This window comes from Psammomys obesus, unplaced genomic scaffold, assembly GCF_907164565.1.
Source record: "Psammomys obesus unplaced genomic scaffold, mPsaObe1.curated_primary_1811, whole genome shotgun sequence".
NCBI classification, from domain to species: Eukaryota; Metazoa; Chordata; class Mammalia; order Rodentia; family Muridae; genus Psammomys; species Psammomys obesus.
Genome location: NW_026596443.1, coordinates 3,878,877 through 3,890,755, shown reverse-complemented (window position 1 = coordinate 3,890,755; position 11,879 = coordinate 3,878,877). Strand labels below are relative to the sequence as shown.

Here is an 11,879-nt window from a genome sequence, read left to right as displayed (position 1 = left end):
TGCAGCTACTCAAGGATGTGGGTATCTCTGTCATTTCCCCTCTCCTCTTCTGCCTCCTCCCACTTCTCTGGAAGAAGGGTGGGCTGCATCGGGATCAGGGAGGTGGCGAAATTGGTTAACTGAAGGTCTACTGTTTGCCAGATAACTTCCAGGACTTCCCCTTTCCTCTCACCCAGGGGTGCCAGTTCAGATAAGGTTCCAAAGTGGACGGAAATGGGTGGCCGGCTCCAGAGTCAGGGATCGACTCTCATCGGTCCATCTGCACTTTTCTCTGAAAAGAACTGAGGTAGTTGGAAGACTTGGGCAGGAGGGCCCCTCCTGGAAGTGGTGGTGGCTGGTCTTTGGGAAAAGGAAAGGCTCAATTGTACTAAGGCTTCCTGCCCTGACAACTCCCGGCATAGCCCCGCCACGCAGCAGCCGCTTTTCTGCGGCGGGCCGGCTGGGAAGGCGGGGCGGGAAGGCGAACGCAAGAAAGGGTTACGGGAATAGCTTTCCAATGACAAAGTCTGGAAGGGACCCATGCCTCCGCCCCTCTGCGGGTTAAGCTGGCACTGTGCATGGAGGAAAGCGAGGGCGATCCGCAGCCGGGCTCCCCTCCTGCCCACCCCCAGCCGCGGGCACTCCCAGCCCGGCCCTCCGCCGAAGCTGCCGGCGTGTGCCTAGGGCAGCGGGTCACCAGGCTCCGCCCCCCGGCCGCCCGGCCTGGGGGGACGGCACTTTGTTCAGGATGCCGCCTCCTCCTCGCCGCGGAGCAGGAGCCCGCGGCCGCCCTGGTGAGAGGCTGGAGGCCGGAGCGCGCAGCGCCGACTGAGACTCGCGCGAGGAGTCGGCTGGGCCCCGGGAACGCCCGGGAAACTTTCTGATCGCGAGGACAGGACTCCCGGCCCTGCGCTGCTCGGGCGATGCGCGATTCTGCGCGGCGGCGGCGTGGACGTAGAGCCGGGGACCAGAGGCGCTCCGGTGAGTGGCCCGCACTGCGCGGGCGCGGCGGAGGGGCTGAGCTCTGCCCTCGGAGGGGCTGGAGTCAGCCAGAGAGGAGAGTCTAGTGCCCAAGGGAGGCTGCTGTGGCGCAGAAGCGCGGGATAACAACCGGGATGCTAGCAGTGCCTAGACAACCCTGCTGAACCTTGCGTCTGTCCTGGGGTTGACGGTGCGACTACCGAACTCCAACCCTCTGAGTTTCCCTTCCTAAGAAATTGCTGCCATTTAAAGGGCGCTAAGTTCCTGCAATCAAAGGCACTAAATGCTGTGATAACACACACACACACCACCACCACCACCACCACCACCACCACCACCACCACCCACTTTGAAGCAGCTAGTTAACTCTTGGAACATCCCAGGAGGAGCTCAAGAAACAGCTAGGGCAGGTGATCCCGCGAGGCTGTTCCAGAAAATGTGCACTGCCCCGCCACCACTCCCATCCCCCTGCGAGGAGATACGCTGAGAAGCGCCCTCTTCAAGGCTGTTTCTTCTGGCGCCTGCCCAGGCCGTCTGGGAGTAGAAAGAGCATCCCGGGGGAGGGAGGAGGGAGGAGAAAAGAGAGGCTGAGAAAATGTGAGGGAGACGCTCACCTGAGGGTGCCGGAGCAGTGCCTGGGTTTTTGTGTTCCCTTTTAACTACGGAGTCTACCAAAACTGGCCATAGGGATAGAGCTGCCCAAGTCTGCAGCAAGAGTGAGGGGAAGGAAGGAACGGGGGCGGACCTGAGTGTTGAGTGACTTGAGCAATGCATGAGAGTGATGTCCACCCAGCAAAGAGGGTTCCTTGTCCCCCAGAGCTGAACACAGGAAAATCAGCTGGCGAGTCAATGGGACTTTGTTAGGACTGTCCGAGAGCACAGCTGGCGCCGGCTTAAGGGAAGTGCTGGATCCCCCTTGATAACATGCTGTTTATCTGGCTTCCTGTTTCAGCCATTGGGAGACCATTGGCTGGTTCAGACTCAATGCCGAGGAGCCTGTGGCCAGTTCACCCAGCAGAGACTGTGGACTTTTACACTGTCCCATAGCTCCAATTCTTTGGACTTTTGGTACCCCTGTAACTCACTTGTGACAAGGTAGGAGGACTTCAACACAGCCAGTCACTCCAGAGACCTTGGCTTCCTTCAGGACAAAGACACTTACTTGTTCCTCCATCTTACTGAGGAATTGTTTTCACCCTGCTTTGAGTTTTGGTTGGTGCATCTTTTTACTCTGGGAATGGTAGCAGCAATATGGGTGTCTTCTGAGATGAGCTTTACACAGGGGAGGGTTTTCTAGATGAAGTTCTCAGTCGGTCTGTAGTCTCTCTGTCTGTACTATGGACTTTGGATGGGAGAACAAATAGCTGGTCACCTTCCTTGACCCGGGATTCATGCTTATAAAGCTGACCCAGGAAAAGTGTTGCTGCTGGAGGAGTTTTTTTCAGATCCGTGTGTCTCCAGGGCCCTTACCTGAGGTTGCCAGGTGAAGGGGCTGAAGCCAACCTGAGCTCCTCCAGAGGGCTTGCCTCCAGAGAGCAGGTCTTCCATTCCGCTTTGGATTTTAGACACGTGAGAATCTTCACACAGGCCCTCTTTCGCTGTCACTCAGTACGAATACTTACAAACACCCAGCACACAGAAAGAACTTCGTAAATATTTGTCCGCTTAATAAAATCAGAGAGAAAATCTTAATGCCACCCAGAGCCCGCCCTCTGTTTCACTTAAATGACAGGTTATCCATTCTCTGAGAGTTGTTTGATTTGCCCTCTCCAGAAATCATCCTGTGTCTGGGGTTTGGTATGGCCCTGGTGAGTCTTGGCCTGAGGAAATGACATTTGACCTTCCCCTACCTAATCAGTCTCTTACCTCAACTTCATGTGAATAATTTCCCCACTCCGAGGCCTCAAGTATGCTAAGCAAAGTGCACCCAAGCTACATCTCTGGCCCTCAGCTCACCTTTGGCCCACTAGGAAGGAGTTTCAGGAAATATGAAATTATCCCATGTATCTTTTCAAGTTTGTTCATCTGTTATTCTTCCATTTTAATTGATGTCACTTCCCCTTCTTTTAGAGTACTTTAGAGTCCTTTACAGGGTTTATAATCAGCTAGCATTTAAAGTTAAAAGAACCTCTGTCCCTCAGCCCAGCCCTTGCTCTCCTCCCTCCAGACCAGAATTCAGGCCTCCTGAAGGAAGGGCTGGGCTTCTGGCCACATGGCTGTGATGCTACAGAGCCTGCCTAGGGCACAAGCTCTCAGCTCTCTTTCCAGAACTCATTCTCTTCAGTAAATTGCCTCCTTGCACACAGATCTCTCTATCAGTAGTGTTTCCATCCACAGATCCCAGCAGACAGTCCTGAAGTGTTAGCAGGAGAGAGGAGCAGAAACACAGCCGAAGGGAGGAAATGCTGTCTCTGTGATGAAACCAGCCACCAGCTCTTGTTCTGTGGAACACTGAGATGTGGCAATACTCAGCAAACACTTCATCTTGCTGGATCCTAGAGCATTTCATAGACAGACAGTCAAACAGATAGGCACACACCACACACTCATACATACAACAAATAATTAAAAACATTTTCAGTTCCCTTTTCTTCTTTCTTTTTTTTTTTAGTTCCTTTTTTTTAATACACACACACACACACACACACACACACACACACACACACACTACCAACTTTTTAAGTGGAAACACTCCTCAGTGAACATCCCTGGGCCTAACCTCCTAGCGAGGCTGACTCAGGCTTAGTTTTCTCCAAGGGGTCTGGGCTTTTGCTTCCCTGCTTCCTGTGACTCCTAAGACAAGAAGGGCGGCAGGATGGCTGCAGTCCAGAGTGCTTGGAATTGGACCCAGAGCTCATGGATCTGATTCAGCTTCTGTTGCGTGTCCTGTGAAGCCCTCACCACCACCCTCATCAAATCTATTTACTCTACTTAATTTTAATACGAGATGTGCTAATGTGCATGAGGAATCAAGGGCACTGGGGCGTGTGCCTCACCGAGGTCTGTTAATACCAAGATGTTTCCACTTCAAAGGACTGCAAGGCTGTTCTGATGTCCAGTCCTCTGGTGCTCTGAAAGCTTTCCTAAATGGATATTTTTCTTTTAAATTTCTTTTTTGGATTGTTTGCTGCTGGTATATCTGTATGCTGATCTTATACCCTGCTGAATTTGCCCAGCAGTGGTTTTGTGTAACTTGGACTTTTCTGATATAGGGCCACACCGGCTATGATAGTTTTACTTCTTCCATTTTTGATGTAGGTAGATGCTAGTCTTCCTAGCCCGATTGCTTGGGCTGGAACTGGAACTGGAACTGTCAAGCAGCTGAAGCACCTGCAGGTAACCCCACTCTTGTTCTCCGTCTTAGGGAAAAGCTTTGTGTCTTTCACCATCAAATGTGTGGGAGCCATGGGTGTCTCATATTTGCCCTTTATCATCTCATGAGAATTGGCTTCTATGTAGCTTGTCTATTTTTTTTTTATTGTGAAAGGATGTTGGATTGTATCAAATGCTCTTTTCTGCCTAAGCCGCGTGACTCCTTTTCTCTCTTTATTTTGTTAGTGTGGTGCACTTTGTACTCTTCTTCACTGAGCCACCCTTGCGGTCCTGGGGTAAATTGTTCTGGAAGTTTTTCAATAATCTGTAGTTTTATGTCACCAAACCAATAGTGAAGGATGTACCTAGAGTTGGATGGGATTATATTTTCCTTTAACATTGTGCTTGAAACATTTAAAAACTTTTTTATCTGGGCTGGAGAGACAGCTCAGCAGTTAAGAGCACTATCTGCTCTTCCAGAGGTCTTAAGTTCAATTCTCAGCAACCACACGGTGACTCACAACCATCTATAATGGGATCTGATGCTCTCTTCTGTCATTCAGGCATACATGCAAATAGAGTGCTCAAATGTATAAATAAATAAATCTGTAAAAAAAAAACTTTTTTATCTTGGGAAAATATATGTAACATAAAATGTATCTATTTAACAACTTTTTTTTCTTTTGAGACACAGTCTCTCTCTATAACACTCACTATCCTGGAACTCAAACTCACAGAAATCTGCCTGCCTCTATTTCCTAAGTGCTTAAAAGCATTTAGGAATTAAAGGCATGTGCTACCAAGCCTGGCTTAACAACTTTTTAAAGAGCAAAGGATTACCGTCTAGTGCAAACTGGCCTCAAGGTCTGATTCCCCCTATGCCAATCTCCTAAATGCTGGCGAGTACAAACGTGTGCCACCATACCCAGCCTTTTACACCGCTCATCAGTGTACAGTTTAGTGGAATTAAATGCTTCATATTGTCTTGTAATCACCACCACTAGGTATCTCTAAAGCTCTTAATCCCCCTAAACTAAAAGCTACCTATTAAAGATTAACTCCCAGCTGGGTATGGCAGCAGAGGCTGTAACTCCAGTACTTACAGGCTGATGCAGGCAGGAGGAGGTAGAGGCTAGTCCTGTCAGGGCTGTATAACAAGTTGTTGTTCAAAAATTCCACAAATAAGTAAATAAATAAAACTAAATAATGAATAAAACCTTCGTTCCCCTCCTCCCATCTTCTGGCAACCAAAAGTATATATTTTATTTCTATAAATTTGTGAACAATATATTGTTATTTCTGTAAATTGTGAACACTTTTTAATGACTAGGAAAGTAAGGGCTTTACAGGGTTAAAACAACCTTTCTTCTCATCTTTCAGTCTTCTAAACTGTCCCTCACATCTGGGCACAACTGGCTCAGAATAGGCACAAGCTGATGATGGGTGGCTGTTCCAAAGCCCAGTGTGACCTTCCTTTCGTCTGGCTGTGATTCTTCATCTTGCTTTTCTTGTCACTTCAGCTGGGGACCTTTTCGACATTACTGGTTTTTGGATCCATCCCCAGAGTCAGCTTCAGTTAGTTTGGACCATGGCTTCAGTACCTGTCATTTAAAAAGCTCCCTTGTAATATTGATGCTGGTGAGGGTCAGCTCCACAGCTGGCTGAGCTGGTTTACTGGCGGAGCCTCTGACGGTCACCGCCTGCAGTGACGCTGGTCAACAGAACTGACCCACTTGACATCCCTTTACTAATTTTAAAATCTATTTACAAACATAGTAAACGGCAGCTTCCACAGAGTGAAAACTTTCAAGGCTGGAAAGTGTGTTAATTATGTGGCCTCACTGTTGATAATAAAAATCTCCCTCCTCCGGCTCATCCAGAGACATCTCAGTTACCGGGGAACACCTAACAACACCACCGAAATCAACTTATTTCCTGTTCAACAATTCTGCTTTCAGAGTGCCTCCTTGTATTAGTCTGTCATGGTTGTGACCTTTAACTCTTGATGGAAAACACCAAAATGTTAGTATCATCAAAACGAATCCTCACATTAGATGTGGGATAGTCAAATTAAGCCACACAGGATGAGTGTAATTGCCTGCAAAAATGCCACCTTTTCACTCTTTGAAAATTTCTCTTCTGGCCCTGTCCTCCTCTTTTCCTCCTTGGTCTTCCCAGCCCTTCAGACATTCACTTGGTGTGCTGGCGAGGATATTCAGGGAAGGCATATGATATACTAGGAAGATTTTGAGCCAGCCTTGGAGTCACACTTTGTATCTTGACTTAGTGTGTGAAGTCTAGCATACATGAATATCCACCAAATATTTACAATTGAAATTACAGCCTCCACAATTGCAACATTATTTTTGTATCTTCTTAGGCAGGCTACAGAACCTGTTAGAGACTCGGTTTCTTCTCCGTAAAAAGTAGAATGAAAATATCTAATTCATAGGACATTTTCAGCTTTCTTGATCTCAGCCTCAACCCCTACCCTATTGTGGATGCACACACCACACAGAGATGCTCCCAAAATGGCAAGTTTATGGAAAATAGCTAGAGAGTGATGGCATTCGCTGAGTCTATGCTGAAGGTGTGTGTTCAAGAAATGGCAGACCTTCTTCCTCTTCCATCTCCTATTCCACCCAGAATTCTAGGAATAAGCAACAGTCCCCACTCCAGAAAAACAGCACTTCATTTATGAGCATCCTGGTATAGATGGTCTGTAGGCAGTTCAGCTAGCATAACCTAGTTAGCAAAGCAGGGTTTTTACTACCCCTCCCCGCTTTGTAAATAGAAAACCTGAGAACTAGGCTCTCTGAGAATCGGTGAAAGAGGGCATAAAGCAACACAAGTCTTACTGTATCTTTCGCTCATTTTATTTTGGTGTTGTCTAATGTGAAGGAGTAGACTTCAAGCATAGCATAGACTGTGTCTTCAATAAATTATTGCTACAGTCAATTCCCAGGGCCTGTTTTCCCAGCTCATTGGTGCAGATAATTAAGTTGACTGGAAAGGAGTAACAGGGCTCCTGGTGGTGCCAAGACGCCAACTGTTCTCTTCTTGCTTGCCTTGAACAAAGGAGAGGCAGCTGATGAGCCACGGTGGGGGATGTCCAGCTAGAACCATAACTCGGCAGCTGCCTCCCTGTCTCTCCTTGGGTGGTTCTGGGTAGTTGCCTGGCTTCCCTTCCCCAAGGCTTGATTGTGTGGGGGACCTGGATGCTCCCATGGGCTGCGCATTGGCCGCCAGACCACTGAGCACTACTAAGCTCAGACCACTGAGCTTTCCTAAGGAGCTTTAAGAGGGCAGCCGTGAAGCTCACTCCTGTTCTGAGTGGAGGCTGTGTCCTCAGGGTGCCAAGAAAGGAGCCTAGAAAACAATCAGTGTGCTCTTCCAATACTGGTTTCCCATCAGGGTTTTGTTAGAAAGCTTCTAAAGCAGCAGAGAAGCAGAGTGCGGTGAGCATCTAACTGCTGTTATAATGCTTTGCAACCAGTACCCTCCTGCTCTTTCTTATAAAAGGAAGAAAGAGGAGCCTCTTAGAGAGTGTGCATATGTATAAGCACACATATATACACATATATGCACACATACATACACATGGGAGACAGGCTATATATATAGTATAGACCATATATACATACATACACATATACACATATGTAGAGAACAGGGTAGCAAAATGTCAACAGTAAATTTACACCTTCACTGTTTAAAAATCTATACAGAGCCACTTGAAAATAATTACTGGCATCATGACACTCAACCCCTAAATACTTAGCCGTGTTTCCTAAGAACAGTGACAGTCTCTTATGTAACCACTGTGCCTTAATCATACCCAGCAAAACTGGATCTAACAGAATTAGTTAAAATATGGGCCATACTCAAGTTCCTGGGTTGTTCTCTAAGCGCAGAGAGGGCTGGGCATTTTTTTCTAATCAACTGGCTGCTATGTTGAGGCCTGAGTTGAAGTTGTGTCTCCTGGAAGAAGGGTCAGGGTCTTTTCAATTGGGATCATGATGTCCTAGATAAAGAGCACTTTTTTGGTTGACTGACTGATTGAGATAGTTTCTTACTATATAGCCTAGGATGGCCTTGAACTCATGGCCTCAAGTGATCCTCCCACTGCAGTCGCTTGAGTAGCTGAGCCTATAATCATACCCAGCTGAGAAATGCTTTAACTTATATCACTCAGTTCAATCTCTACAATGACTAAGCAAGATAGTTACTAGTATTCACTCTATTTTACTGGTAAAGAAATCACAAGGCAGAGAGTCACAGACAGAAGAAGATGATAGTGTTGTTGGGAAAGGCCGGGGGGCATTTGCTAGCTTCTCCTCTAGGTCTGGTGGGATGCTTGGTCACACTAGGTTGGCTTTAGGGTAAACATCTGCCTTCATTCCTTTTGACCGGGAGTGATAGAGCATCTCTGTGTGCTGTGTGCATCCACAAGTAGGGTAAGGGTGGAGGTTGAGATCAGGAGAACCGATTCTCTCTCCTGCTCAGTGACTGGCTCTAAGCTGCTTTATTGGCATATCGGGGAACAATTGCGGAGCAGTGTTTACACAACACTGAGATGGGAGATTCTCAGAAAAAGGATTGCAACCAGAGATGGGGGGAGCTACAGAAATCAGCATTTCAGTTACACCATAACTTCACGGCTACATCTTCCCCCTTTTAAACTAATGAAAGGCTCTTTCTCTCACAATAACAAACCATATGTAAAAACAACAGTCCTGAAAATTATCAGGTAAGATTTACATCTGTATTTTTGGCACCCTTGCATGAAGTATTCTACTGTCCATCAATTTCTACCATCCTAAAGAGTTTAACTGTGAGAGGGCACCCAGGGGCAACTAACCAGAACTGTCCAGGCACAGCAGACTCAACAGGACACTCAGCGCTCCATAGCCCACCTGACGCGGTGGTTCGAATGTAAAATAATTGAAAGATTGTTTTCACTTTTAAAAATATTGGAATATCAGCATTTCATTTATTATTTATTTAAAATAGTCTGTTTTTGGTAACTCTGAACATAAGCAAAAATTATTAAAAAATGAGAAATTTTGTTTAAAAGTTATTTTCAAATATGATGAAATGTTATGAAAACTAAATTTAAAAGTGGATGCCGTTGACAATGGGACATCTTACAGATGTTTAATGAAATCTTGATTTATGTCAAATTTACAATTAATTTTTGTAATCGAGAACGTTTTCTTCTGTTGACATCGCCAAAGCTCCTTGGCTCTGGGCTTCTATTCTGGGAGCGGGATGGGGGTGGGGAGCACAGGTGTGGGCCCTGAAGGTGTCTCTGGGTGAGTGCTGAGATTCACAGCACTCTGGGTCCAGGCCCTAGGCTGGGTGGACTTCAGTGGCGGTATGTCATGCTCTTGACATGACACTTTCTCGGGCCTTCACTGTCTTGCTACCACTGCCCTTCCTGAGGCTTTCCCAGTTCTCTCTGGTGTATGGTCCAGGGCAGGTGACTTTCTACCCCACAGTTCATTCATTCATTCGTGGCAGCCCATGAACTGGGCAGGACAAACATCCTCCTTTCTATAGAAGAGAAAAACAGGCCAACCTGGACTACATAGCGAGTACTAAACCCTGTCTCAAAACACACACACATACCACACACACACACACACACACACACACACACACACACACACCATATACAAACATACACCACACACCATACAAATATACCACACACACCATATACACACATACACCACACACTCACATACATGTAGCACACACACTTACATACATTTCACACACACACATTGCTAATTTTATTCTTCCTGCTTACTTGTTACCCAGGTAGTAAAGGAAACAACATAAAATGGTTGTGTTTTGGGTTCTGTTTCTCATTTTCTCATCAGAATTGAGAATAAGTGTTATTTATATACAATGTTAAGCCTATGTCAGACCGACAACTCAATAAAATCTCTTCACTAAAATACTTAGCTAAACCAGAGAAAATAAATGGGCCACTCCCATTTTACACATCTGTGCAATCCAGTCTTGCTGTCAGTCACTACCTGCCCCCTTTTAAATGCCATCACAAACATACCACATGATAGCTCTGAGTCATTTCCCCACTTCCTCTTGCCAGTAGAGAAATCAGAGGCTGGTAGAGAGGTCTAGAAAGTGACCACATGGCAGGGGTGGCTGTGGGATGTGGATGAGACAGAGATGACTGCAGGGACTGTGGCCTCTCTGAACCCACATGCAAGCCTAGACAAAGACCTCTGGGTTTTGGGTGACAGACAGATCTGTGAGAGACTACTGAGGCCAGAGCAAGGCTGAGAACATGGCAGTGGCTAATGCCAAGCACACAGTAGCACACAGTAGGGGCTCAGGAAGCATTTACAGGGATCAAAAACCACTTTTGAGCTCTCAACTGAGGTGAGGGCCAGGCAGGAATGACTGTCTCCCCTTTCTCAGCCCCCAAGAGTACCCTGAATCCTAACTTCCCCAGTATCTCTTAGATGCGGGGCCTCTGAAGTGTGATTTAAAACAAAAAAACAAACAGACAAACACAACAACAACAACAACAAACTCACAGGCTGGATTTGGTGTCTAGTAACCTTCCTGACCTTCGGTTCCCCCATCTAAGACAGGGATGGTAGTACTTGCTTCACAATAGCCTGCTCTAGGTAGGACCTGGTCCTCTGTTACAAAGCAAATGTTAGCCATGACTGTTGGCCTTTATCTGCACTTCAGGGCTCCATGTTCCTATACATACTCACAGTTGGCCCCACTGAGGGGTCTGTGTCAGACTGGAAAGTGACAGAATAAAGTCAATGTTGCATCAAGCATTCAGCCCCCCCCCTCATCCCCGCAGATTATTCTTCTGGGAGATTCTATTCCCAATAGAGATGTATACACCAGACAGGGGCAGGACGATGTTATCTTGTCACAGGGTAAGAGGGATAGGGTAGGAGAGCCTATAGGGCATCTCAGTGCCAGCTCTGAGATGGTTTTTCTAGGCCACTGGGCTCTACACTCACTGTAGGGTGTGTGTGTGTGTGTGTGTGTGGTGAGTGGGGCTTGGGGTTTTGTTTGGCAAGGCTGGCTCATCTGGTCCAGTTTGTGTCTCAGGATATTACAATAGCAGATGTGGCTGAGGCAAAGGGTAAGGGAAGGTGGGAAATTTGAAAGGATGAACTCCAGGCCTGTGGGCTAAAAGACAGATGGGGGCCATCTCCATAACAATAGGACATCCAGGAACACTCCTGGATGTCGGGTGCCTCTGAGGCAGAGGTCTGCCTCACAAAGCCAGCAAAAGCCAGGCTCAGTGGTCCATGGGCCAAGGCTGCTGCTCTGTATTTTCCACCTGCCTCTTTGCAGCAAACCTGAACAGGGTGCTGAACAGGACTTGCAGGACTCAGAAGGAAATGGGAGCCCCCAGTTCCCTGCGGCCTTCCCTAAACCCAGTGTTTCCAAATTAGACTTCCTTACGAATAAGATGGAAGGATCTTCTCTCTTCTTTTTCTATTTGATTTTCATTTTAATCAAGATAAAATTTACCAACAGTGATGTGCACAGATCTTAAGCATATATATGTGTGTGTGTATGTGTATATATATATATATATA

At 46.8% G+C, this 11,879-nt stretch overlaps 1 protein-coding gene across 1 annotated transcript in view; it reads left to right on the top strand.

Moving 5' to 3' along the window:
- The first annotated feature begins 757 nt into the window (after positions 1-757).
- Positions 758-11,879, top strand: part of Nav1 (neuron navigator 1) — a 241,983-nt gene continuing 230,861 nt past the window's right edge. Inside the window, exon 1 of the mRNA XM_055598193.1 lies at positions 758-960. The gene's annotated coding sequence lies outside the window, so the exon portion shown is untranslated. The remainder of the gene's footprint in view (positions 961-11,879) is intronic.